Source organism: Bombina bombina, chromosome 4, assembly GCF_027579735.1.
Source record: "Bombina bombina isolate aBomBom1 chromosome 4, aBomBom1.pri, whole genome shotgun sequence".
In the NCBI taxonomy this organism is placed as follows: domain Eukaryota; kingdom Metazoa; phylum Chordata; class Amphibia; order Anura; family Bombinatoridae; genus Bombina; species Bombina bombina.
In genome coordinates, this window is record NC_069502.1 from 937,203,811 (window position 1) to 937,229,950 (window position 26,140).

The window sequence follows — 26,140 nt, forward strand, 5'->3', positions numbered from 1 at the left end:
TTGTTTAAAATTGTATGCTATACAGAGGTGTATTTAGGTTTTGTGCTGCCCTAGGCACTCCAAATTCTACTGACCTCCGACCCAAAGGTTTTAGGTCTTTTTTCCCCCTTAATATTTAAGAAGGGAAGGAGAGAGAGAGAGAAGAGAAAAGTGGGGAGGAAGAGTTGAAAAGGGGGGAGGGAAAGAAAGGAATAAAGGAAGGGATCAATGGAGGGCGGGAGAGACGGAGGGAAAGAAGGGAGGGATGGAGGGAAAGAAAGGAGGGAGTTGAGGGAGAAAGGTACAGAAGGGAGAGAGGAAGGGAGGGAAAGAAGAATACACTTTGAAACAATCACTGCCCTTTACATGCAACAACATACAGTAATTACCATCATTTAAGTAATGAAACTTTTTAAGTGTCTGTTTACTATTTACTCTGTGGGTTCATGAATGCAGAGAAAGCTATTAGTAGCTAACATACATTAGCGCTGAGAGTTTATGATTAGACATCACATGAATGCATAGAAATCTATCTATTAGTAGCTAACATACATTAGCACTGAGAGTTTATGATTAGACATCACATGAATGCATAGAAAGCTAGCTATTAGTAGCTAACATACATTAGCGCTGAGAGTTTATGATTAGACATCACATGAATGCAGAGAAAGCTAGCTATTAGTAGCTAACATACATTAGCGCTGAGAGTTTATGATTAGACATCACATGAATGCAGAGAAAGCTAGCTATTAGTAGCGAACATATATTAGCGCCGAGAGTTTATGAATAGACATCACATGAATGCATAGAAAGCTAGCTATTAGTAGCTAACATACATTAGCGCTGAGAGTTTATGATTAGACATCACATGAATGCAGAGAAAGCCAGCTATTAGTAGCTAACATACATTAGCACTGAGAGTTTATGATTAGATATCACATGAATGCAGAGAAAGCTAGCTATTAGTAGCTAACATACATTAGTGCTGAGAGTTTATGATTAGACATCACATGAATGCAGAGAAAGCTAGCTATTAGTAGCGAACATATATTAGCGCTGAGAGTTTATGATTAGACATCACATGAATGCATAGAAAGCTAGCTATTAGTAGCTAACATACATTAGCGCTGAGAGTTTATGATTAGACATCACATGAATGCAGAGAGAGCTAGCTATTAGTAGCTAACATACATTAGCGCTGAGAGTTTATGATTAGACATCACATGAATGCAGAGAGAGCTAGCTATTAGTAGCTAACATACATTAGCACTGAGAGTTTATGTTTAGACATCACATGAATGCAGAGAAAGCTAGCTATTAGTAGCTAACATATATTAGCGCTGAGAGTTTATGATTCAACATCACAAGCTGATCTAAGCAGTGCACAGACGCATCCAGTCTTTTAGTTACTAAGACCTGCAAAAAGCACTGCACGTTTGCAGAACCACCACAGCTGCAAGGGAGTCAGCATATCGGCGTAAGATCTTCTCCTCCAGCCTCACCTTGTAAGCAAATGTCCGGGCAAGTTTCTCACCAAGAACGCTTCCACTGCAAAAATGTTGGCAGCTCTAAATGAAGCAACAGTTTAAAGGAGTACTGCCTGTGAAGAGTGACCTTAATCAGTGCACATGCCTTGTCTTCTCTGTAAAAGCCTGCACTTTATCACTCACTGTACTGTGTGCTGGCTTTTAGAGATAGGATAGGACAGATGTGCTGCCCCTCCCAAATCTGCTGCCCTAGGCACCGGCTTTGTTGGCCTAGGCCATAATACGCCCCTGATGCTATACCTAAATCATGAAAGAAATTTTTTCGGTTTCATGTACATTTAAGCTTTACATTCCTGCTTCTTAAATAAAGATAGCAAGAGAGATGGAAGAAAAATTGATAATAGAAGTAAATTAGAAAGTTGCTTAAAATTGCATGTTCTATCTAAGTCATTAAAGAAAATGTGGGTTTAGTGTCCCTTTAATGATAGGGATAGAGTGTATTTACCCCACTTATTATCTGTTGTGCATAGGAAAGATAACAAAATGCACCACTAGGAGTTTGCTTTCAAGATGAAGCTGACAATAAATAGTGCATGTAGGAAATTAAATTATTGCTAATTTCCAAATTTAAGAATAATTGTCCATTTTGTAAATATGTGTGGACATATCCTTTGTAATTTATGTACCATCAATATGCAAAAATGATTCTCTCATGTCCGTATAATATAATCAGGCCTCTGAGCCAGACAAATAATATCCGTAAATAACCAACTGCTATAGTGAATAAAATGTTTATACCTGTTTGACTACTTGGGTTGATGGTCTATGGAAAATAGGTTGGGAATCATTATGGTGAGGTCATCACATATTTTCCTGCTGAATGCTAATCTATAACTCAGTCAATAATGATTGCATAAGACATGTGACCTTACATCGGCGCACGCTGTGAACCTTCACCGCAACAAAGTCATGTTTTCCTTGCTAATAATTTGTCATATAATGTGCTTGTTTTGGCACTAATTGAATGGTGATACTTAAAGTACGCACTAGATTAAATTACAACCACAAATATATTTTGAAAATATCCCCAAATATGATTGAGCTCAGTAATGTATTGTATAGCAGAAAGTTGGCCTCTATTCATGGACGCAGCTCGAAATGGTTGTTTGAATGTAATCTCTTATCCAGATATCTTGCAGAGTTCCGTCTCTTATGAATCTAATAACACTGAACCTTTGTTTAAAGGGACCTGAAACCCAAATAGTTGCTTTCATGATTCAAACAGAGCATTCTACTATTACATTTTCTTTGTTCTCTTGCCATCCTTTGTTGAAGAGCAGGGAGGTAAGCTCAGTAGTGTGCACATCTCTGGAGCATAATATGGCAGCAGTTTTGCAAGAATATTATCAATTTAAAAGAGCACTAGATGGCAGCACTATGTCCTGCCACGTAGGTATCCAACAACTACCTAGGTATCTCTTCAACAAAAAATACAGGGAGAATTTAGCAAATTTGATATAAGAAATACATTTGAAAAAAATAAATAAAATGGTATCCTCTAAATAACTAAAGGAATATTTTGTGTTTCATGGACCTCTCTTTTTTGTTTGTCTGTCTATCTTACCTTCTCTCTCTCTCTTTTTAGTCTGCCTGTTTATCTCTTTCTCGGCCTTATCTGTCTGTCTGTCTGCAACAGGAAAGTTAGACCATCGAATGATACAATTCATAGGAAGAACATATACAAATACAGCATTTATTTTCTTGATTTTTTTTTTCCTATTTGACCCATGTAATATAGTTATGCACCAGAATGGGTTAACAGATGTCATTTTACAGACACATTGGTATTACAGTTTTCAAGATTGATAGCTGTGTAGAATAATGTGGCCTGTTATTAGCGTTGGCAAAACAAATTACCATTCATTTGGAAGATGGCACTTTTTTTTTTAATAGAACAATGGGCAGGAAAATTGAAACAGTTCAACACAAATTGAATGAAGCTGCAAAATCTTCTTCTAATCTAGACCCTTCATTACCACTATGTACGTAGCTAGTTCTATTAATGTTCTATCGGGGAAAGATTTCTGAAAACTAAATTAAATGCCATTTCTGTGCTCTGCCCTGTAGAACCAATCAAATGCAGTATTGGGAAGTGCATGGGATCTTCATAGGCATTTGTATCTGTATAGGAAGGAAGCAACAAGTGTACATTTTAGCCGTCACATCATTGAGCAGAAGTAGTTTAAAAAATTAGGGATCATGAGCATTTATCATAGAATTAAAGGGACTGAAAACTCCAAAATTTTCTTTCATGATTGCGATAGAACATACAAGTTTAATCAACTTTTCAATTTACTTCCATTATCAAATTTGTTTAATTATCTTGTTATCCTTTGCTGAAGGAACAGCATTGCACTACTGGCAGCTAGCTGAACACATCTAGCCAGCCAATCACAAGAGACAAATGTGTGCAGGCACCAATCAGCAACTAGCTCCCACTAGTGTAGGATATGTGCATATTATTTTTTTAACAAGGGATACAAACAGAACAAAGCACATTTAAAAATAGAAGTGATTTTAAAAGTGTCTTAAAATATCATGCTCCATCTGAATCATGCAGGTTTGAATTTGACTTTCCTCTCTCTTTAAAGTGAATGTAAATTTTGATGCTAAAGTGCCCGGTTTTTAAAAGTTCGATTAAAAACAGGGCCACTGTAATTCATCAAAATTTACATTTCATACCTTTTAAACTTGACAGCAGCTCCAGCTTCCTCCGGTGTCGCAAGCCATTTCTGATGTCAGAAATGATGGATAGGTCATCCTCCAATCACAGCTTCCCCCCGGGGGAGTCAGTGTCTGATTCAATGCCATGATTGGAGGAAGCCGGATTCCTCATTTTAGATCCAGAAAGAGGCTTTGCAATGGGTGGAGGAAGCTGGAGCTGCTGTGAAGATTAAAAGGTAAAAAAAAAATTCACAACAGGAGTGAAATGTAAATTTTGATGAATTAAAGTGCCCCTGTTTTTAATCGAATTTTTAAAAAACGGGCACTTTAGCATCAAAATTTACATTCACTTTAAGTCCATCATATTTCTTTCCAGGCAAAATGGCAAAACTATTAATTTGTGATGTCATTATGATATTTTGTTGCATGGTGTTAGAGCAGGGCTGGCCATACTTTCATGAGATAAGGCCTATTTATTGCGTGTGTTTGTCAGTGTATTCCACGTTAGTTTGCAGTAAGCATAAGAAAATCTGAACTTCCTCATGAAATTGACTTTCTTTTAACAGGATTACCAATATTCTTGTGCAAAATCGTCTTTTTAAAAAAAAAAAAAAAAAAGACATCTGCAGTGGTACAGGATACACTTGTGCAAACAAAATGTTTTAAAATTCTGTTTAACCTCATCCCATACCATCTGTACTGTCTGAGAGGGAAATTGCTCAACAGTCTTGTGATCCACTGGTCAGTTCTTCAAAAAGCTAAATCCAATCTACCTTTTTGGCACATCTGTTTTAGAGCATTTATAGCAATTAAAAAACCCACAAAAACATTAAAGGGACACTGAACCCAAATTTTTATTTCGTGATTCAGATTGAGCATGAAATTTTAAGCAAATTTCTAATTTACTCCTATTATCAAATGTTCTTCATTCTCTTGGTATCTTTATTTGAAATGCGAGAATGTAAGTCTAGATGCCGGACAATTTTTGTTGAACAACCTGGGTTGTTCTTGCTGATTGGTGGATAAATTCATCCACCAATAAAAAAGTGCTGTCCACAGTGCTGAACCAAAAAATAAAACTTAGATGCCTTCTTTTTCCAGAATGAAGAAAAATTGATAATAGGAATAAATTAGAAAGTTGCTTAAAATTGCATGCTCTATCTGAATCACGAAAGAAACAACTTGGGTTCAGTGTTCCTTTTAACTTTATGGACTGGGGCAATATTATGAATTTAGACATATTTTCTTCTCATAGGGCCTGATGTCCAAAAGATAGCCGCTCAGGTGAGATGCTCTAAGACAGCATGGAGCGGTCCCTAAAAAAAATGATAGATACACAAATTTTAATTTGAAAGATGTCTATCTCACTATGCAGAGTTCCTAATGTGAAGGAGAGATTCCTACATTACATTATAAGGTCTAAAAAAAAAAAGGATTTTGCTTGATTTCTTTCCATGCCGACAAGTTTTCAATAAAATAAGTGTACACAGATCAATCACAAAATAAAACAAAATCAATATAAATGTGAAAAAATGTGGAAACCAAAGTTCAATACAGTTCTATTACGTCAATAGGTGCCAGTGACTCTTAGGGCGGAGCATAACCAAGCTGGTCGAGGGTAACGTTTGGTGAGCGGTTTCATTTCTGCTTTCTATCCGTATCATCCGGCTCTTTGGTTTACTCTGGACAGTGTGTATCAACTGTTTTCCATTTGGTTCTCTTTGCACAATATATTTTACTGAGCATTTGTGACGAATTTTAATGTTTTAATAAATATTTTATACCTGATTACGCTGTGGGATACAGTTTGCCTACCAGTATAAAGTAGGTGTGTGCATAACACAGAGCTTGTGTTAGCTCCAACAAATGTGAGTAATCATTCGTCCATTTACCTAGCTACACCCAGTGGGTTACAGTATTACACTATTTTGTGTTTTCTTCTCTCATTTGAGGAGCTATCGATGATTCAAGCTTTTAAATATAAGGCCCATAGTGAGAAATAAGAGTATACTGCTGCATTAAATGAAATAGATACATCTCAGAAGTCTTCAGGGCGCCTGTTCTATGCATCTCTTTTTTACCCTCACCAATTTCTGCCACCGTCAGTTTTGTTTCTACCTGTGAAGAAACAGCTTCATCAGAATCTCCTTCACCTCTGGTATATGTTCTTGCTACCCTCTTATATATCCAATACTGAAAAATGTATATAAATGTTATATGTACAGTTGTCAAATTGTTATTATGTTCAAAAAAAGACACCAGTTCCAATATTTGATTTGGAGAGCGGCTCTTACCCTGGCAAATCTGTTTCTGTATTTGTGCCTCAGGAAATTTGACCGAAAATCTATAGAAAACAATACAAAAGTACATGCAATAAAAATGCATTTACGAGATTCTGATAAAATATGTCGACATGAATATAATCACTTTAGTCCCCATTTTCTAATTTGTACCAGTTGTTTTCTAACTGGGTTTGCCATGGATAGTCCAAACATCCACACAGAGATCCAAACATCCACACATATATCCAAACATCCACACATATATCCAAACATCCACACAGAGATCCAAACATCCACACAGAGATCCAAACATCCACACAGAGATCCAAACATCCACACAGAGATCCAAACATTCTGGGATCCAGGGCATCACCACCACGTTTCCCCGAGTACAGTGGGGGACCCTCTTATATAGGTGTACAACCTGAAAGATCTGGCAAACAGCAGATCAGGGTTTTTTTAATCTCATGATTAGCTTCTGGATGTAATGTTCTACACTTGCACAGCTATTTTTGTGTTTTTATGTTAATAAGCTTTTAGTAAGGTATGTTTTTGTATGCAATTTTGAGAAAAAGTAGTAGCAATTCAGAACATAAAGGTGTAAACAGACATTTTTAGTAATAAATTGTTTAATAAAATACAAGTATTTTTTTTTTTAATGAAAAAAAAGGACATAAATATGCAGAAAGAAAAGGCTGTAATATATTTGAGCATTGTATTATTACAGTATAGCTTGTATCCCAGGACATACTTGAAAACGAGAGAAATCTCAATGTATCCTTCCTGGTAAAATATTTTATAAATAAAATAAATAATATTACTATGGGCTCGATTTAGCCTGCTTCCTCCTCCCCTACGAGTCAGGATTTATCAAGCAGCGGTCATCATCTCCACCTCTCAGGTGGAAAATTTCAATCTTCCCGGTCTCATCTGACCAGAGAGATTGACAGCTCCTGCCCACGCATGATTGCCTGTGCATGGGCGGCATTCCACGCGAGTGCAAAATAGCGCTAACATGCAATTTTGAATTCTGCCAGTGGATTGCTGCCCACCAGAGGAGAGCTGGGGCGGACGGGGCGAATATGTAAGCTACTGTCTATCCTTGCTTGATAAATCTAGCCCTATGTGTTTAACTCCTGCAAATTGATTAAACGCAGTCAGTTCCAGTGCAGAAATGCAATACTGGGAGCTAGCTGAACACACCTGGTGAGCCAATGACATGAGAAAAATGTGTAGCCACCAATCACCAGCTAGCTTCCAGTAGTATATTGCTGCTGCTGTTGAAGACATGTACATATGCTATTCAACAAAAGACACCGTGAGAACAAAGTCATTTTGATAATGGAAGTAAATGTAAAAGTGTCTTACAATAACATATCTGAATCATGAAATTTTAATTTAGACCTTTATTTCCCTTTACGTTATATCATTATTTTATTTATTGTCTTGCAACTATCATTTTTAGATACATATAAAAAATTTAAAATTATTAGTTTTATGTGTTTTTTTTTTTTTAAAGAGATTAAGGGCCAGGCTTTGAGTGGCGCGTTAACAATCGCAATTGCTGCGTCCTCAGAGCTCTGGTTAACTGTTTCGCGAAACAAAGAAGTGTCAAAAAAGACATTGAAAACACATTGAAAAGTACAGTTACACTCATAATAACACTATCTAATAAAGATTATTCAAAAATATATTGCACAAAAAAGCTATAAGGGCTCAAAGATATGAGGTCTCGGGTGTATGTGTGTAATATATATATGTTCTATTAGCAGTTGTCCCAGCACTCCAACCTAGGCAACGTGTCAACCACCTGGGTGCAATCCTCAAAGAATCATGCATACATTTGTTTGGAAAAGAAGGGCACTCTCAGGTTTTATAGAGAAGCATAAAATGTTTTTATTTTGAACAACAATGTGTCATCAAGGACAGAGTCGACGTTTCGGCTCACATCAGAGCCTTCTTCTTTTGGGAGCACGGCTACATGCCGACTTAAGATTTTCTTTGTCTTGAAGAAGGATCTGCTGTGAGCCGAAACGTCGACTCTGTCCTTGATGACACGTTGTTGTTCAAAATAAAAACATTTTATGTTTCTCTATAAAACCTGAGAGTGCCCTTCTTTTCCAAACAAATATATATATATGTGTGTGTATAATATATATATATATATATATATATATATATAAATAAATGTGTGTATAATATATATATATATATATATATATTTATGTGTGTATACATATGTATTTATGTATTTATATATATATATAAACACATAAATACATATTTTTACATATATAAACATATATATAAGTGCATTTATTCATATTTAATAAAGTGTTATATATATATATATATATATATATATATATATATATATATATATATATATATAATTCAAGACAGGCATGCACTCACTGGATTTGTGAGAAAATAAGGTGCTTTTATTAGCACATCAAAAAACAGGTAACCTGTTTTTTGATGTGCTAATAAAAGCACCTTATTTTCTCACAAATCCAGCGAGTGCATGCCTGTCTTGAATTTTATATCCACATTCGCTTGCACCCTGGTAGATGCCGCTTGAGTGGGAGTCCGCTCTCTTCTGCAATTTATTTATATATTATATATATACATTTTGCATGCATCTGGTTAGCGAGCTAAAACTTTTTACTTTCAACTTGTAATACGAGCACTACCAGACGTGCGCAAAAACCTTACTTCTAGCAAAGTTAGAGCGTGAGTGGAAGCGTTAAATAACGCTCCACTTGTAATCTAGCCTTTTATGCATACATATATTGAAGAAATCATTTTAAAATGCTTATCTCCATAATGTAATGGGAACCACCATGTTTCTCCTATAATTATCTCCTTTGCTGAGTCCTTTTGAGAATATATATAAATAAGTTGTTAGAGTGAGAAAACAGTGTATCAGGCTTAGGTTTGGGAAGTCTGCACTTCCTATTCTCACAGGAATTAGAAAGCCCAAAATAAATGTATTGGAAATTACTAGAATGTGCACTATTACATTTTTGACACTCAGAATTAACCCCTTAGTGACCAGAGCACTTTTCCATTTTCTGTCCGTTTGGGACCAAGGCTATTTTTACATTTCTGCAGTGTTTGTGTTTAGCTGAAATTTTCCTCTTACTCATTTACTGTACCCACACATATTATATACCGTTTTTCTCGCCATTAAATGGACTTTCTAAAAATACCATTATTTTCATCATATCTTATCATTTACTATAAAAAAAATTATAAAATATGAGGAAAAATGGAAAAAAACACACTTTTTCTAACTTTGTACCCCAAAATCTGTTACATATCTACAACCACCAAAAAACACCCATGCTAAATAGTTTCTAAATTTTGTCCTGAGTTTAGAAATACCCAATGTTTACATCTTCTTTGCTTTTTTTGTAACTTATAGGGCCATAAATACAAGTAGCACTTTGCTATTTTCAAAACATTTTTTTTTCAAAATTAGCGCTAGTTACATTGGGACACTGATATCTTTCAGGAATCCCTGAATATCCATTGACATATATATATATTTTTTTTAGAAGACATCCCAAAGTATTGATCTAGGCCCATTTTGGTATATTTCATGCCACCATTTCACCGCCAAATGCGATCAAATACAAAAAATTGTTCACTTTTTCACAAATTTTTTCACAAACTTTCAGTTTCTCACTGAAATTATTTACAAACTGCTTGTGCAATTATGGCATAAATGGTTGTAAATTCTTCTCTGGGATCCCCTTTGTTCAGAAATAGCAGACATATATGGCTTTGGCATTGCTTTTTGGTAATTAGAAGGCCGCTAAATGCCACTGCGCACCACACGTGTATTATGCCCAGCAGTGAAGGGGTTAATTAGGGAGCATGTAAGGAGCTTTTTGGGGTATTTTTAGCTTTAGTGTAGTGTAGTAGACAACCCCAAGTATTGATCTAGGCCCATTTTGGTATATTTCATGCCACCATTTCACCGCCAAATGCGATCAAATTAAAAAAAACATTACATTTTTCACAATTTTAGGTTTGTCACTGAAATCATTTACAAACAGCTTGTGCAATTATGGCACAAATGGTTGTAAATGCTTCTCTGGGATCCCCTTTGTTCAGAAATAGCAGACATATATGACTTTGGCGTTGCTTTTTGGTAATTAGAATGCTGCTAAATGGCGCTGCGCATCACACGTGTATTATGGCTAGAAGTGAAGGGGTTAATTAGGTAGCTTGTAGGGAGCTTGCAGGGTTAATTTTAGCTTTAGTGTAGAGATCAGCCTCCCACCTGAAACATCAGACCCCCTGATCCCTCCCAAACATCTCTCTTCCCTCCCCTACCCCACAAATGTCCCCGCCATCTTAAGTACTGGCAGAAACTCTGCCAGTACTAAAATAAAAGGAAAATTTGTGCATTTTTGTGCATTTTGTTTTAGCATATTTACATATGCTTCTGTGTAGGATCCCCCTTAGCCCCCAACCTCACTGATCCCCCACCCAACAGCTCTCTAACCCTCCCCCTCTGACTTAATGTGCGCCATCTTGGGTACTGGCAGCTGTCTGCCAGTACCCATTTTAGTGAAAATATGTTTTTTTTATTAAAAAAATTTCCTTTTTCTGTAGTGTAGCTTCCCCCCCCCCAATACCAACCCCCCACCCCTTCCAGATCGCTTAAATGCTTTTTTTAAAAAATGTTTATTTCATTTTTTAATACACTTTACTCTTTACTTTTTTTCTGTAGTGTAGCGGTTCCCACCCGCTCCCGCCCCGTGCATGCGCCCGCCCGCCACCCACCGTGCACGCGCGCGCGCCCCCCGAAGGCTCCACCCCCGATCCCGCCCCCCACCTCCTTCCAGATCTCACCGATGGCCGCCCACCCGCCTCCCAAGTCGGCTCCCACCCACCAACGATACCGGCCATCGATGTCCGGTGCAGAGAGGGCCACAGAGTGGCTCTCTCTGCATCGGATGGCCAGAAAGTGTTATTGCAGGATGCCTCGATGTCGAGGCATCACTGCAATAACCGGAAAGCAGCTGGAAGCGAGCAGGATCGCTTCCAGCTGCTTTCCAGACTGAGGACGTGCAGGGTACGTCCTCAGGCGTTAACTGCCTTTTTTTAGAGGACGTACCCTGCACGTCCTCGGTCATTAAGGGGTTAAAGGGATATGAAACCCAAAAATGTTCTTTCATGATTGAGATAGAGCATGTGATTTTAAACAACTTTCTAATTTACTTCTATAATAATTTTTTCTTTGTCCTCTTGGCATCTTTTTTTTTAAAAGAACACTAGAGGGCAGCACTATTTCCTGCTATGTAGTTCTCTAGATGCCTATCTCGGTGTCTATTCAACACAGAATACAATGGGAAGTAGCAAATTTGATAATAGAATTAAATTGGAAACTTTTTTTAAATGGTTTACTCTGTCTAAATCACAAAAGAACGTCATTCTAGGCAGGATAATTGCAATGAGATCAGGCAAGTTCCTAGGTTTTACAACGGTGCAGCCCAATTACTAAGAGCTTTGTAAACTGCTTTATAGTTGGGTGTTCAGGGAAGTTTAGAAATCATAGGCTGTCAGTAGCTTTTATCTCGGGCTTGTCTAACTGTGCCAGTAGCATAGAGTTTACAGGGCAAGCTTTGAATCTAGCTTGTTTCACTACATCGGCAGCTTCCAAATGCTTTTCCTTGCATGTTGTTCTTCCTTATTATGGGCACTTGAAATCTAGTATATGGCAGGGTTTTGTTGTGTTTATCTGTTCAGTTATTTCCTTAAACCTCTACTAAGTATTACAATAGTTAAAGGGACATTTCAGTGCAAAAGGGTTAAACACAGGTAAAGTTCAGTGGGAGTCACAAACACTGCAGCTTCTGAACTCAGCATAGCCAGTTATGTGACTGCCCTGTGACTGCTGCTTTTAATTGGCTCTTCAGTTATTTCCTGCTCTGTACCAGCTGTACTTTGTGTTTAACCCCTCTGTGAGTAGTGCAAAAAATTCCATGTTCTTAAAAATGACAGCATTTTTACTTTAAAGGGACAGTCTACACCTTAGTCTTCTTAAGCTGCAAATAGCTTTCTGCAACCCTTTCTATATCATGCAGCAAGAACATTAAAAAGGTACTTTAAAAATGAATATTGCTTCTGGCCACTTAGAAATAGCTGCCAAGCTCCACCCACTGATGACATCACAATCTGGGCTGCATTAAAGGTTTCACTAGTTACAAAAGAATCACTAATTGAATTCAACAGACTGCCAATGCTATTCAGCAGAGTGCATAGATGCAGCCCAGATGTCATCAGTGGGTTGAGCTTGGCAGCCATTTCAAAGTGAAAATAAACAATGTTAATTTTAAAATAACTTTTTACTGTTACTGCTGCAAAGGTTGCTGGAGGATATTTGCAGCTTAATCTAAAGTAAGACTTTAAAATGACTAAGGTGTAGGCTGTCTCTTTAATTGGTCAAATACATTTCACAGAATCTTTGTTATAACAAAGAAAGTTGTTGGCAAATAGGGGGGTGGTAAAAAAAACAAAACAGAAGAAATGCACCATATACAACTTTCAGTTGTCTGCGCCTTTATTTTAGATACCTGATCAGTGCTTTATGTTCAGGGCAAATGTAAAGTAATCCCACTGCCTTATGCAGCAGATACATGCACTAGTATCAGCGCTCAGTCTCCAACTAGCTTACACAGCTAGTTTGTGTTCTGCTGATACTGTGCCCAAATTCCTTGATTTGCTACATTTTCTTAACAATTTTTTTTTATGTTTCAGTGTATCTGAACTAATAGTGCTGTCATACTTAAAGTGAAAGTAAATCCTAGCGTTTTACAAACGCTAGGATTTACTATTGAAACAAATAAAGGGCATTTTCATTCATAAAGTATAAGATACTTCATGTAGAAAGCTCCTTTATTTGATTCAATCGATCGCCACTCTTAGCTCCTACAGCAGAGCACGGCTAAAAAATCTTTTGGCTAAGAGGTGATGTTTTCACCTCTTAGCCAATAGCAGTGCGGTAAATCCGGCTCCCATGGGCGCCAAGCCGGATTTACCACACGGCTATTGGCTAAGAGGTGAAAACTTAAAAAATAAATAAATATATAATTTAGCCGTGGGCTGCTGTAGTAGCTAAAAACGGCGATCGATTGAATCAAATTAAGGAGCTTTCTACATGAAGCATCTTATACTTCATGAATGAAAGTGCCCTTTATTTGTTTTAATAGTAAATCCTAGCGTTTGTAAAACGCTAGGATTTACTTTCACTTTAATAGGCTAAATTTAGACAAATTTAAAATATTTTAGCTTCATACTTTTTCATCTCATGTTTCCATGGTAACTAACAACTGCACATAGTAATGTGGATTTTTATTAGGATTGTGATCCGTTTGTCAGTTTCAAAATAAAATGGTTAATTTGCTGATTGCTATTGCTCTACTTCCTTTTGTTTATAGATTAATTTATTTTAATGCCATCGCTATTGAAATTTCTTAATATAAATTATTTAATTACATGTAGTAAAACAACATTGCAATATACTTTTATTATTTGTTTCTTTCGTAAGATGAGGTGAGTCCATAGGTGTCCATAATGTGGGATTCACCTCCTGACACTAGGAGGAGGCCAAAAACCCTCACAAGAGCTTTAATCTCTCCTACTTCCTCTCCCCACTCAGTTTGTTCTTGTCCTTCAAGGAGAGAGGTGCACTGCAAGCAAGATTTTATTATTTTCTATCTAATTATTTATTGGGAGCTCAGACCTGATTTGAGACCCAGAACCCCTCTTCCATCTTCACTCAGGGAAGACTTCAGCATAATTTCTCCAATAGTCTCTGGTCTCCCCAGCTGCCGTATGGTGGAGGGAAAGTCCCTATTTGACCTTTGGAACTTATTTTCTTCTGCCTATCTGGACCATAGTCACTACAGACACGAGTCTGATGGGTTGGGGCGCAATTTGTGAGTCTCGAAAGGCACAGGGAGTAGCTATGCGAGAGGTATAGTGCATTTGGTTTTGGGCAGAGGAAAACCACTGCAACCCTTTGGCCATTCACATTCCAGGGATGAACAATTGAGAAGCAGATTACCTAAATCGTCAGTCTGTCAATCCAGGAGAATGGGCTCTTCATGAGGATGTGTTCGATCATTTAGTCTTGAGGTGGGGTCTTCCAGAAATAGATATCATGACGTCCAAATTGAACCGCAAACTTCCGGTTTATTGCACCAGGTCAAGAGTTCCAATGATTTACATGGTAGATGCTCTAGTCTGCTCTTGGAACATTCGTCTGGCCTATTTATTTCCTCTGTTTCTTCTTCCAAGAGTCAGTGCAAGAATCAAACAGGAATTGGCTTCTGTAATTCTCATAGCTCCGGTGTGGCCCCTCAGAACTTGTTATGCAGATCTAATACAGATGTCATCTCTTCCTCCTTAGACTCTACCCCTGAGATTTCTCAGATTCTGTTATGTCTACTTTTACTGCAAGCCAGGAAGCCTGTCACGCAAAAAAAAATTACTAACTAACTTTGGTATTCTTCTAGAGGTTTCTCTTGGAAATCATATAGAATCCCTAGAATTCTTCAGTTTCTTGAAGATGGACTAGAAAAGGGATTATCGGCTAGTTCTTTAAGGGTCAAATTTTGACATTATCGGTTTTGTTTCACAAAAAAATGACTAAATTAACTGATATTCAAACTTTTGTCCAAGCCTTGGTGAGATTTTGCCTTTTATTAGACCCATTTGTCACCTGTGGAATTTGGTTCTTTCTGTTCTGCAAGCCCCCCCCACCCTCCTTTAAACCTATGTACTCTTTTGAGCTAAAGTGTTTGTTATGGAAGGTTCTCTTACTTATGATTTTCTACAGAAGGTAGTGTCTTCAGAAAATATTAATCAGGAAATTGTTGTTCCTTCTCTGTGCCCAAATCCTTCTAACTCTAAGGAACGCCTACTTCACAATTTGGATGTAGTCAGAGCCTTAAAATCATATCTTCAGGCTACTAACGGCTTTGGAAAGACTTCTAGCTTGTTTGTCCTCTTTTCAGATCCCAGAAAGGGTCAAAAGTCTACATGGCATCATGGCTAAATCATACTATTCGTAATGCTTACTCGGTTGTGGGTAAAACACCTCCAAAAAGAGTAACTGCTCATTTTACTAGATCTGTATCTACTACTTAGGCCTTCAAAAATGTTGCCTCCTTGGAACAGATTTGTCTGGTGGCAACTTGGTCTTCTTTTCATGCCTTTTCTAAATTTATTATTTTGATATTTATGCTTCTTCTTTTGGCAGGAAAGTCCTTCAGGCCGCAGTGTCCAGCAAAAAGGAACTGCCATAATTTTTAACATAGACTCTCAGCTTGGGTATTGCATCCCACATGTTATGCACACTTATGGAATCTCCTCATCTTATGAAAGAAAACAAAATTTATACTCACCAATAAATTTCTTTCTTTCGAGATGAGGAGAGTCCATAGGACCCGTCTGCATTTTTACTAGATCTGCGATAGTTCTTATTTGCCTCTCGTAACCCTGTTTTCTGTCTTTCCTACCTTTTCTATTTCTTTCTGCTCATGAAAGTTTAATTTTGACTAGACTCTCCCTTTAATTAATTCTCATGATAGTCTTATGTGTATCCCAGTCACTCTTTAATTCATTTACATTATTTGACCTTACTCTAAAAAGAACAATAACAAAAACATGAAAAACAAAGAGTATTACAAGAAATAGAAATCTATAATTTTAACAATTCATGGAAGGGATGTGGAAATCATGCATAAACATTGATGCATCACTTCCAGTAATCTTTTGTGCGCATCATTTTCTTTCTGATTTAAAAATATACATTTATAGTTTTTGCAAAACAAATAACAAAACATATCAGCACAACACACTGCCAATTCTTCTTACCATTTGTCAATAAACACAGTAGGAGCCACTCCTGTGACTGCTTATAGTAAGGGGAGATCACTTAAAATGCTAACATACATACACCACAGTACTTCCCTTGTTATTAACCTGACTTTGCATCCTCAGAGACTTGATTGTATTGTTGGGGTGGGACAAACAGGAATGTGCAAAGCACGCTGCTCAGTGTAAATTAAATGGGACTACAAATTATTTGTTAAAGTCTATGCAATTGTATCAGTTAATTGCGCTATAACTCTAGGAGGTAGACATTTTTGAATGGAAGCTGAGTTTTATCTGTGAAATGTGTCTGGCCACACCCCCTTTCACATCAACGCATTGTGTGAGTTGTACAGATGAGTGTTTGAGATGAACCTACCTCTGGAGCACTTTGTGACGGAGCATTTATTCCCATAAGGACCAGAGCACCTAGCCATACCGGGAGTGTCCCGCTTGCTTACTTACATACTGTGCTCGATTTATCAAGCTACGGCAGACAGAATTCCGTTGGCAGAATTTAGCATTGCACGAGAGTGCTATTTTGCACTCTTGTGCAACGCCGCCCCCTGCCTGTGCACAACCAATCACGCAGGCAGGAGCTGTCAATCTCCCCGGCTGGACGAGATCGGGAGATTTAAATTCTCCACCTAAGAGGTGGAGAAGAGGAAAGGAAGCAGCAGTCTGAGGACCGCTGCTTGTTAAATACGGACTGCAGGTTCTCTTATGAGAACCTGCAGTACTAGGGGGGGTCAAAGGCTGGCGAAAGCCTTTGATAAATCGACCCCTTAGAGGTTCCCTATTGTGCACTTCCTTTTTTTTTATTCAGATACACATTTATTTCTCCTGGAGTAGCAATCAAGCTTGTGGAAGATGCCAAATATATCAACTGTTGCGGTCCTGGAAATCATTTTTTGGATTTTGCATTTTTTTTTACCTCAAATACTTATTTTTAACCCAGGATTTATAAGGACAAATATATTATTTTTTTAATTGTAATTTAACATTGTATTTTTTTTTTTGAGTGTGCAGTTTAAATTAGTATTTTTTTTTATACACTAAGTTGTATAGATTAGTTATTTATGTGTGTGTGTGTATATATATATATATATTTATAATGTATTTTCATACACACATATAGGAAAGCACAATAGCAAAACAGGAGTTAATAGACTGCAAGCTTTTGTGGCCAGTCTACGATTTTCATTATATTATAGAATTGTTTATAATAACCCTTATATTTCTTTGTTTAGGGATTTCTTTTTCCAAATTTCACAGCAACTCATCTGTTCTGAGTAGCAGTTATAGTTGTGCAGTGTGTGCAGCATCTCTGCTAACCATATTACAGCTATTGCACAATAAGATGCAAGACCATGTTCCCAGCAGACAGCTTGTGCAGGAACACAGAAGTTAAAAAAATAAAAATACAGTGCAGGACCTGGTCTTACATTCAGTTATGATTGAACGCATGTGCATGTGGTGACAGAGTAGCTGTGAGTTTTTTGCTATATGCAAATGGATTTATCAGGTTATTTACTCTTGCAATGGTTGGCATCTGATAACCTAATCGGTTTAGAGAAATCTGTTCTCTGGAGTGGTGAATTGTGCTTCACTATCTGGCAGTCTGATGGAAGAATCTGGGTGTGTCGGATGCCTGGAGAACAAACAATATTACCTTTCTGATTACAGTACTGTACTAGCCTTCTGAGGGTAATATCTATACAAAAGTATTACAAATGATATAGAGCTACTTTTAGAGCGCATGCATAAGCTGTATTATGACCTATAAATATTGCCTAAATGACGTAACATGTTGTTTACACTTGGTTCCATCACCTCTCCAAACTGTCCAATTTTAAAGATGCAAATAGTCCAAAATCCAAACCTTTTTAAGTCCCAAGCAATTTGGATAAAGCGTTTTTTCTTCCTGGTCTGGGGCAATTTTTCAGGGTTTGGACTAGGCACCTTAGTTCCATTGACAGGTTATCATAATGCTCAAGGATACAAAGATATTTTAGATAGTTGGGTGCTCCCAACTTTGTGGCAACTATTTGGGGAAGGCCCTTTCCCGTTTCAGCATGACTTTGCCCCTGTGCACGAGGCAAGGTCCATGAACACATGGTTAAACATGGATATTAAAGTCCATTAAAACATTCCAGCAATAGCAGAATCTCAAAGAGATGGTACATTAGTGCCACTGATTCGTTGTGCCTAGTGCTTTTTTTCTGAGGTTTTCATTGCACATACAATGATCCTTTAGAGCATCTAAATAGACATTGGAACCCAAAATAACCAACAATGCATATAATGTGTTACTGATCAAAAGTTCAGTGGAACAAGCATCCAAGCCAGCTCCTCCATTCTAGCACGGGGTGGGGAGACAACCAATGGTTGCTTAGAAGTGAGGTTGAGCGTTCACACTATGCACTCATTTTTCAGCTCGTAGTAGTACGCATGTAAGGCAACTGAGTAGCAACAAACAACTATAGAGAGCACTTCACTGTACAGGACAGCACTATTTACGTAAATGGTGCTGGTAATACAGTCTTTGATTACATTGTCTTTGCAGGAAACATTATAATAGAGGGTATCATGCAGGCAAAATGGGAATAAAAATGAGACAGGCAGGTTGTCATTTTTTTACTGATGTGTTCAGCTAGCTCCCAGAAGTGCATTGCTGCTCCTTTAATAAAGGATACAAAGAGAATGAAGCACATATGATAACAGAAGTAAATTGGGAAGTTGTTTTACAAATGTATCAGAATCATGAAAGAAAAAAATGTGGGTTTCATATCCCTTTAATGTCCTCTCCAGAGCCGCAGAGCACTGCTGCCAGCTAGCTGAACACATTTAGTGAGGCAATGACAAGACACAAATTTGTGTAGCCACCAATGACCAGATAGCTCCAAGTTGTGCATTTCTGTTGCTGACGACAGGAACATATGCTTTTCAACTATGGATACACAATAACAAAGAACATTTGATAATAGAAGTGAATGTAAAAGGGACCTAAAATTACATTATGTGTCTGAATCATGACATTTTAGTGCTGATACCCAACACAATGTAGTTCATTTTGGGAAACCAATGTCCCTTTAGCTTAAAGTACAATTTTAATAATAAACATTTAGTTCATGTAAGCAATCTTTTTGTGATTTCCTGAATCCCTATCATTTTGAAGTACTATATTGCGTGCTTGGTCTCTGTGGTATTTGTGGGGGTTGAAGGCTGTACGTCAGACGGGTCTCATCTACTATAAGCGCTTGCTTACGTCTCCTGAACCAGCATTAAATGTCAGGTCAGTCAGAGCTCTCACCGGCTGGGGGGCGAGGAGCACTCAGGCAGAAAGAACATTATTTTGCCTAACATTTGAGCGGCTGGGCCACCTTGGTTTTATGTTGCACATGTATATTACTAATACAGCTTTTTTTCATTTATAGGATTTGTGCTTGTTAAATGATACTATGGAATAAATATGCTATTTCTCCAACATAGGTGTGTCCGGTCCACGGCGTCATCCTTACTTGTGGGATATTCTCTTCCCCAACAGGAAATGGCAAAGAGCCCAGCAAAGCTGGTCACATGATCCCTCCTAGGCTCCGCCTACCCCAGTCATTCTCTTTGCCGTTGTACAGGCAACATCTCCACGGAGATGGCTTAGAGTTTTTTAGTGTTTAACTGTAGTTTTTATTATTCAATCAAGAGTTTGTTATTTTAAAATAGTGCTGGTATGTACTATTTACTCAGAAACAGAAAAGAGATGAAGATTTCTGTTTGTATGAGGAAAATGATTTTAGCACCGTAACTAAAATCCATGGCTGTTCCACACAGGACTGTTGAGAGCAATTAACTTCAGTTGGGGGAACAGTGTGCAGTCTCTTGCTGCTTGAGGTATGACACATTCTAACAAGACGATGTAATGCTGGAAGCTGTCATTTTTCCCTATGGGATCCGGTAAGCCATGTTTATTACGATGGTAAATAAGGGCTTCATAAGGGCTTATTAAGAATGTAGACTTTTCTGGGCTAAATCGATTCATTTTTAAAACATATTTAGCCTTGAGGAATCATTTTATCTGGGTATATTGATATTATAATATCGGCAGGCACTGTATTAGACACCTTATTTCTCTGGGGCTTTCCCAAAGCATAAGCAGAGCCTCATTTTCGCGCCGGTGTGGCGCACTTGTTTTTGAGAGGCATGGCATGCAGTCGCATGTGAGAGGAGCTCTGATACTTAGAAAAGGCTTTCTGAAGGCGTCATTTGGTATCGTATTCCCTTTTGGGTTTGGTTGGGTCTCAGCAAAGCAGATACCAGGGACTGTAAAGGGGTTAAAGTGTTAAAACGGCTCCGGTTCCGTTATTTTAAGGGTTAAAGCTTCCAAATTTGGTGTGCAATACTTTTAAGGCTTTAAGACACTGTGGTGAAAATTTGGTGAATTTTGTACAATTCCTTCATGTTTTTTCGCAATTGCAGTAATAAAGTGTGTTCAGTTTAAAATTTAAAGTGACAGTAACGGTTTTATTTTAAAACGTTTTTTGTACTTTATTATCAAGTTTATGCCTGTTTAACATGTCTGAACTACCAGATAGACTGTGTTCTGAATGTGGGGAAGCCAGAATTCCTGTTCATTTAAATAAATGTGATTTATGTGATAATGACAATGATGCCCAAGATGATTCCTCAAGTGAGGGGAGTAAGCATGGTACTGCATCATTCCCTCCTTCGTCTACACGAGTCTTGCCCACTCAGGAGGCCCCTAGTACATCTAGCGCGCCAATACTCCTTACTATGCAACAATTAACGGCTGTAATGGATAATTCTGTCAAAAACATTTTAGCCAAAATGAACCCTTGTCAGCGTAAGCGTGGCTGCTCTGTTTTAGTTACTGAAGAGCATGACGACGCTGATATTAATATCTCTGAAGGGCCCCTAACCCAATTTGAGGGGGCCAGGGAGGTTTTGTCTGAGGGAGAAATTACTGATTCAGGGAACATTTCTCAACAGGCTGAACCTGATGTAATTGCATTTAAATTTAAGTTGGAACATCTCCGCATTCTGCTTAAGGAGGTATTATCCACTCTGGATGATTGTGACAAGTTGGTCATCCCAGAGAAACTATGTAAAATGGACAAGTTCCTAGAGGTGCCGGAGCTCCCAGAAGCTTTTCCTATACCCAAGCGGGTGGCGGACATTGTTAATAAAGAATGGGAAAGGCCCGGTATTCCTTTCGTCCCTCCCCCCATATTTAAAAAATTGTTTCCTATGGTCGACCCCAGAAAGGACTTATGGCAGACAGTCCCCAAGGTCGAGGGAGCGGTTTCTACTTTAAACAAACGCACCACTATACCCATAGAGGATAGTTGTGCTTTCAAAGATCCTATGGATAAAAAATTAGAAGGTTTGCTTAAAAAGATGTTTGTTCAGCAGGGTTACCTTCTACAACCAATTTCATGCATTGTCCCTGTCACTACAGCCGCATGTTTCTGGTTTGATGAGCTGATAAAGGCGCTCGATAGTGATTCTCCTCCTTATGAGGAGATTATGGACAGAATCAATGCTCTCAAATTGGCTAATTCTTTCACCCTAGACGCCACTTTGCAATTGGCTAGGTTAGCGGCTAAGAATTCTGGGTTTGCTATTGTGGCGCGCAGAGCGCTTTGGTTGAAATCTTGGTCGGCTGATGCGTCTTCCAAGAACAAGCTACTAAACATTCCTTTCAAGGGGAAAACGCTGTTTGGCCCTGACTTGAAAGAGATTATCTCGGATATCACTGGGGGTAAGGGCCACGCCCTTCCTCAGGATCGGCCTTTCAAGGCGAAAAATAGACCTAATTTTCGTCCCTTTCGTAAAAACGGACCAGCCCAAAGTGCTACGTCCTCTAAGCAAGAGGGTAATACTTCTCAAGCCAAGCCAGCTTGGAGACCAATGCAAGGCTGGAACAAGGGAAAGCAGGCCAAGAAGCCTGCCACTGCTACCAAGACAGCATGAAATATTAGCCCCCGATCCGGGACCGGATCTGGTGGGGGGCAGACTCTCTCTCTTCGCTCAGGCTTGGGCAAGAGATGTTCTGGATCCTTGGGCGCTAGAAATAGTCTCCCAGGGTTATCTCCTGGAATTCAAGGGACTTCCCCCAAGGGGGAGGTTCCACAGGTCTCAGTTGTCTTCAGACCACATAAAAAGACAGGCGTTCTTACATTGTGTAGAAGACCTGTTAAAAATGGGAGTGATTCATCCTGTTCCAATAAGAGAACAAGGGATGGGGTTCTACTCCAATCTGTTCATAGTTCCCAAAAAAGAGGGAACGTTCAGACCAATCTTAGATCTCAAGATCTTAAACAAGTTTCTCAAGGTTCCATCTTTCAAGATGGAAACCATTCGAACTATTCTTCCTTCCATCCAGGAGGGTCAATTCCTGACCACGGTGGATTTAAAGGATGCGTATCTACATATTCCTATCCACAAGGAACATCATCGGTTCCTAAGGTTTGCATTCCTGGACAAACATTACCAGTTCGTGGCGCTTCCTTTCGGATTAGCCACTGCTCCAAGGATTTTCACAAAGGTACTAGGGTCCCTTCTAGCGGTGCTAAGACCAAGGGGCATTGCAGTAGTACCTTACCTGGACGACATTCTGATTCAAGCGTCGTCCCTTCCTCAAGCAAAGGCTCACACGGACATTGTCCTGGCCTTTCTCAGATCTCACGGCTGGAAAGTGAACGTGGAAAAGAGTTCTCTATCCCCGTCAACAAGGGTTCCCTTCTTGGGAACAATTATAGACTCCTTAGAAATGAGGATCTTTCTACCAGAGGCCAGAAAAACAAAACTTCTAGACTCTTGTCGGATACTTCATTCCGTTCCTCTTCCTTCCATAGCTCAGTGCATGGAAGTGATCGGGTTGATGGTAGCGGCGATGGACATCGTTCCTTTTGCGCGCATTCATCTAAGACCATTACAACTGTGCATGCTCAGTCAGTGGAATGGGGACTATACAGACTTGTCTCCGAAGATACAAGTAAATCAGAGGACCAGAGACTCACTCCGTTGGTGGCTGTCCCTGGACAATCTGTCTCAAGGGATGACGTTCCGCAGACCAGAGTGGGTCATTGTTACGACCGACGCCAGTCTGATGGGCTGGGGCGCGGTCTGGGGATCCCTGAAAGCTCAGGGTCTTTGGTCTCGGGAAGAATCTCTTCTACCGATAAATATTCTGGAACTGAGAGCGATATTCAATGCTCTCAAGGCCTGGCCTCGGCTAGCGAGGACCAAGTTCATACGGTTTCAATCAGACAACATGACAACTGTTGCGTACATCAACCATCAGGGGGGAACAAGGAGTTCCCTAGCGATGGAAGAAGTGACCAAAATCATTCTATGGGCGGAGTCTCACTCCTGCCACCTATCTGCTATCCACATCCCAGGAGTGGAAAATTGGGAAGCGGATTTTCTGAGTCGTCAGACATTGCATCCGGGGGAGTGGGAACTCCATCCGGAAATCTTTGCCCAAGTCACTCACCTGTGGGGCATTCCAGACATGGATCTGATGGCCTCTCGTCAGAACTTCAAAGTTCCTTGCTACGGGGCCAGATCCAGGGATCCCAAGGCGGCTCTAGTGGATGCACTAGTAGCACCTTGGACCTTCAAACTAGCTTATGTGTTCCCGCCATTTCCTCTCATCCCCAGGCTGGTAGCCAGGATCAATCAGGAGAGGGCGTCGGTGATCTTGATAGCTCCTGCGTGGCCACGCAGGACTTGGTATGCAGATCTGGTGAATATGTCATCGGCTCCACCTTGGAAGCTACCTTTGAGACGAGACCTTCTTGTTCAGGGTCCGTTCGAACATCCGAATCTGGTTTCACTCCAGCTGACTGCTTGGAGATTGAACGCTTGATTTTATCGAAGCGAGGATTCTCAGATTCCGTTATCGATACTCTTGTTCAGGCCAGAAAGCCTGTAACTAGAAAGATTTACCACAAAATTTGGAAAAAATATATCTGTTGGTGTGAATCTAAAGGATTCCCTTGGGACAAGGTTAAGATTCCTAGGATTCTATCCTTCCTTCAAGAAGGATTGGAAAAAGGATTATCTGCAAGTTCCCTGAAGGGACAGATTTCTGCCTTGTCGGTATTACTTCACAAAAAGCTGGCAGCTGTGCCAGATGTTCAAGCCTTTGTTCAGGCTCTGGTTAGAATCAAGCCTGTTTACAAACCTTTGACTCCTCCTTGGAGTCTCAATTTAGTTCTTTCAGTTCTTCAGGGGGTTCCGTTTGAACCCTTACATTCCGTTGATATTAAGTTATTATCTTGGAAAGTTTTGTTTTTAGTTGCGATTTCTTCTGCTAGAAGAGTCTCAGAATTATCTGCTCTGCAGTGTTCTCCTCCTTATCTGGTGTTCCATGCAGATAAGGTGGTTTTACGTACTAAACCTGGTTTTCTTCCAAAAGTTGTTTCTAACAAAAACATTAACCAGGAGATTATCGTACCTTCTCTGTGTCCGAAACCAGTTTCAAAGAAGGAACGTTTGTTGCACAATTTGGATGTTGTTCGCGCTCTAAAATTCTATTTAGATGCTACAAAGGATTTTAGACAAACATCTTCCTTGTTTGTTGTTTATTCAGGTAAAAGGAGAGGTCAAAAAGCAACTTCTACCTCTCTCTCTTTTTGGATTAAAAGCATCATCAGATTGGCTTACGAGACTGCCGGACGGCAGCCTCCCGAACGAATCACAGCTCATTCCACTAGGGCTGTGGCTTCCACATGGGCCTTCAAGAACGAGGCTTCTGTTGATCAGATATGTAGGGCAGCGACTTGGTCTTCACTGCACACTTTTACCAAATTTTACAAGTTTGATACTTTTGCTTCTTCTGAGGCTATTTTTGGGAGAAAGGTTTTGCAAGCCGTGGTGCCTTCCATTTAGGTGACCTGATTTGCTCCCTCCCTTCATCCGTGTCCTAAAGCTTTGGTATTGGTTCCCACAAGTAAGGATGACGCCGTGGACCGGACACACCTATGTTGGAGAAAACAGAATTTATGTTTACCTGATAAATTTCTTTCTCCAACGGTGTGTCCGGTCCACGGCCCGCCCTGGTTTTTTAATCAGGTCTGATAATTTATTTTCTTTAACTACAGTCACCACGGTACCATATGGTTTCTCCTATGCAAATATTCCTCCTTAACGTCGGTCGAATGACTGGGGTAGGCGGAGCCTAGGAGGGATCATGTGACCAGCTTTGCTGGGCTCTTTGCCATTTCCTGTTGGGGAAGAGAATATCCCACAAGTAAGGATGACGCCGTGGACCGGACACACCGTTGGAGAAAGAAATTTATCAGGTAAACATAAATTCTGTTTTTTATAGTCCTTGATTTCCATTACTTTTTTTCATAGTTGGCATAGTTCCAAGCTTTCCAGAATAATCAAGGGAAATTGTGCCAAGTGGTGTTCAAAAAGACATAAAAGGCACACATTTAACTGTTCTATATCTCTAATCTAGATTAGTAAAAAAAATAAACATTATCACCCTGTGCCCTTGTCTTCTAAACAAGCAATACAAAATAGCCATTGATTAGATGATCCGCCTCGAAAGCATGAAATTGGGCAAGGCAATTGGAAAACAAAAAATACAAGGCAGAAAAATAAATGATCAGAGCTTAGGGGATCTCCATTGCTCCTTATTTGGTTGATATCTTGGTCCAAGCTCTGTCTGTTTCTCTGGCTACTGTTCATTTCCACAGAATGGTATCTTTCCTTCAAGAAAATAGATGGGAAATCAATGTTCCC

At 39.1% G+C, this 26,140-nt stretch overlaps 1 protein-coding gene across 3 annotated transcripts in view; it reads left to right on the forward strand.

The window, feature by feature from the left end:
- Positions 1 to 26,140, forward strand: part of MAP4K3 (mitogen-activated protein kinase kinase kinase kinase 3) — a 788,683-nt gene that overhangs the window by 265,355 nt on the left and 497,188 nt on the right. The gene's annotated exons all lie outside the window — the stretch shown is intronic.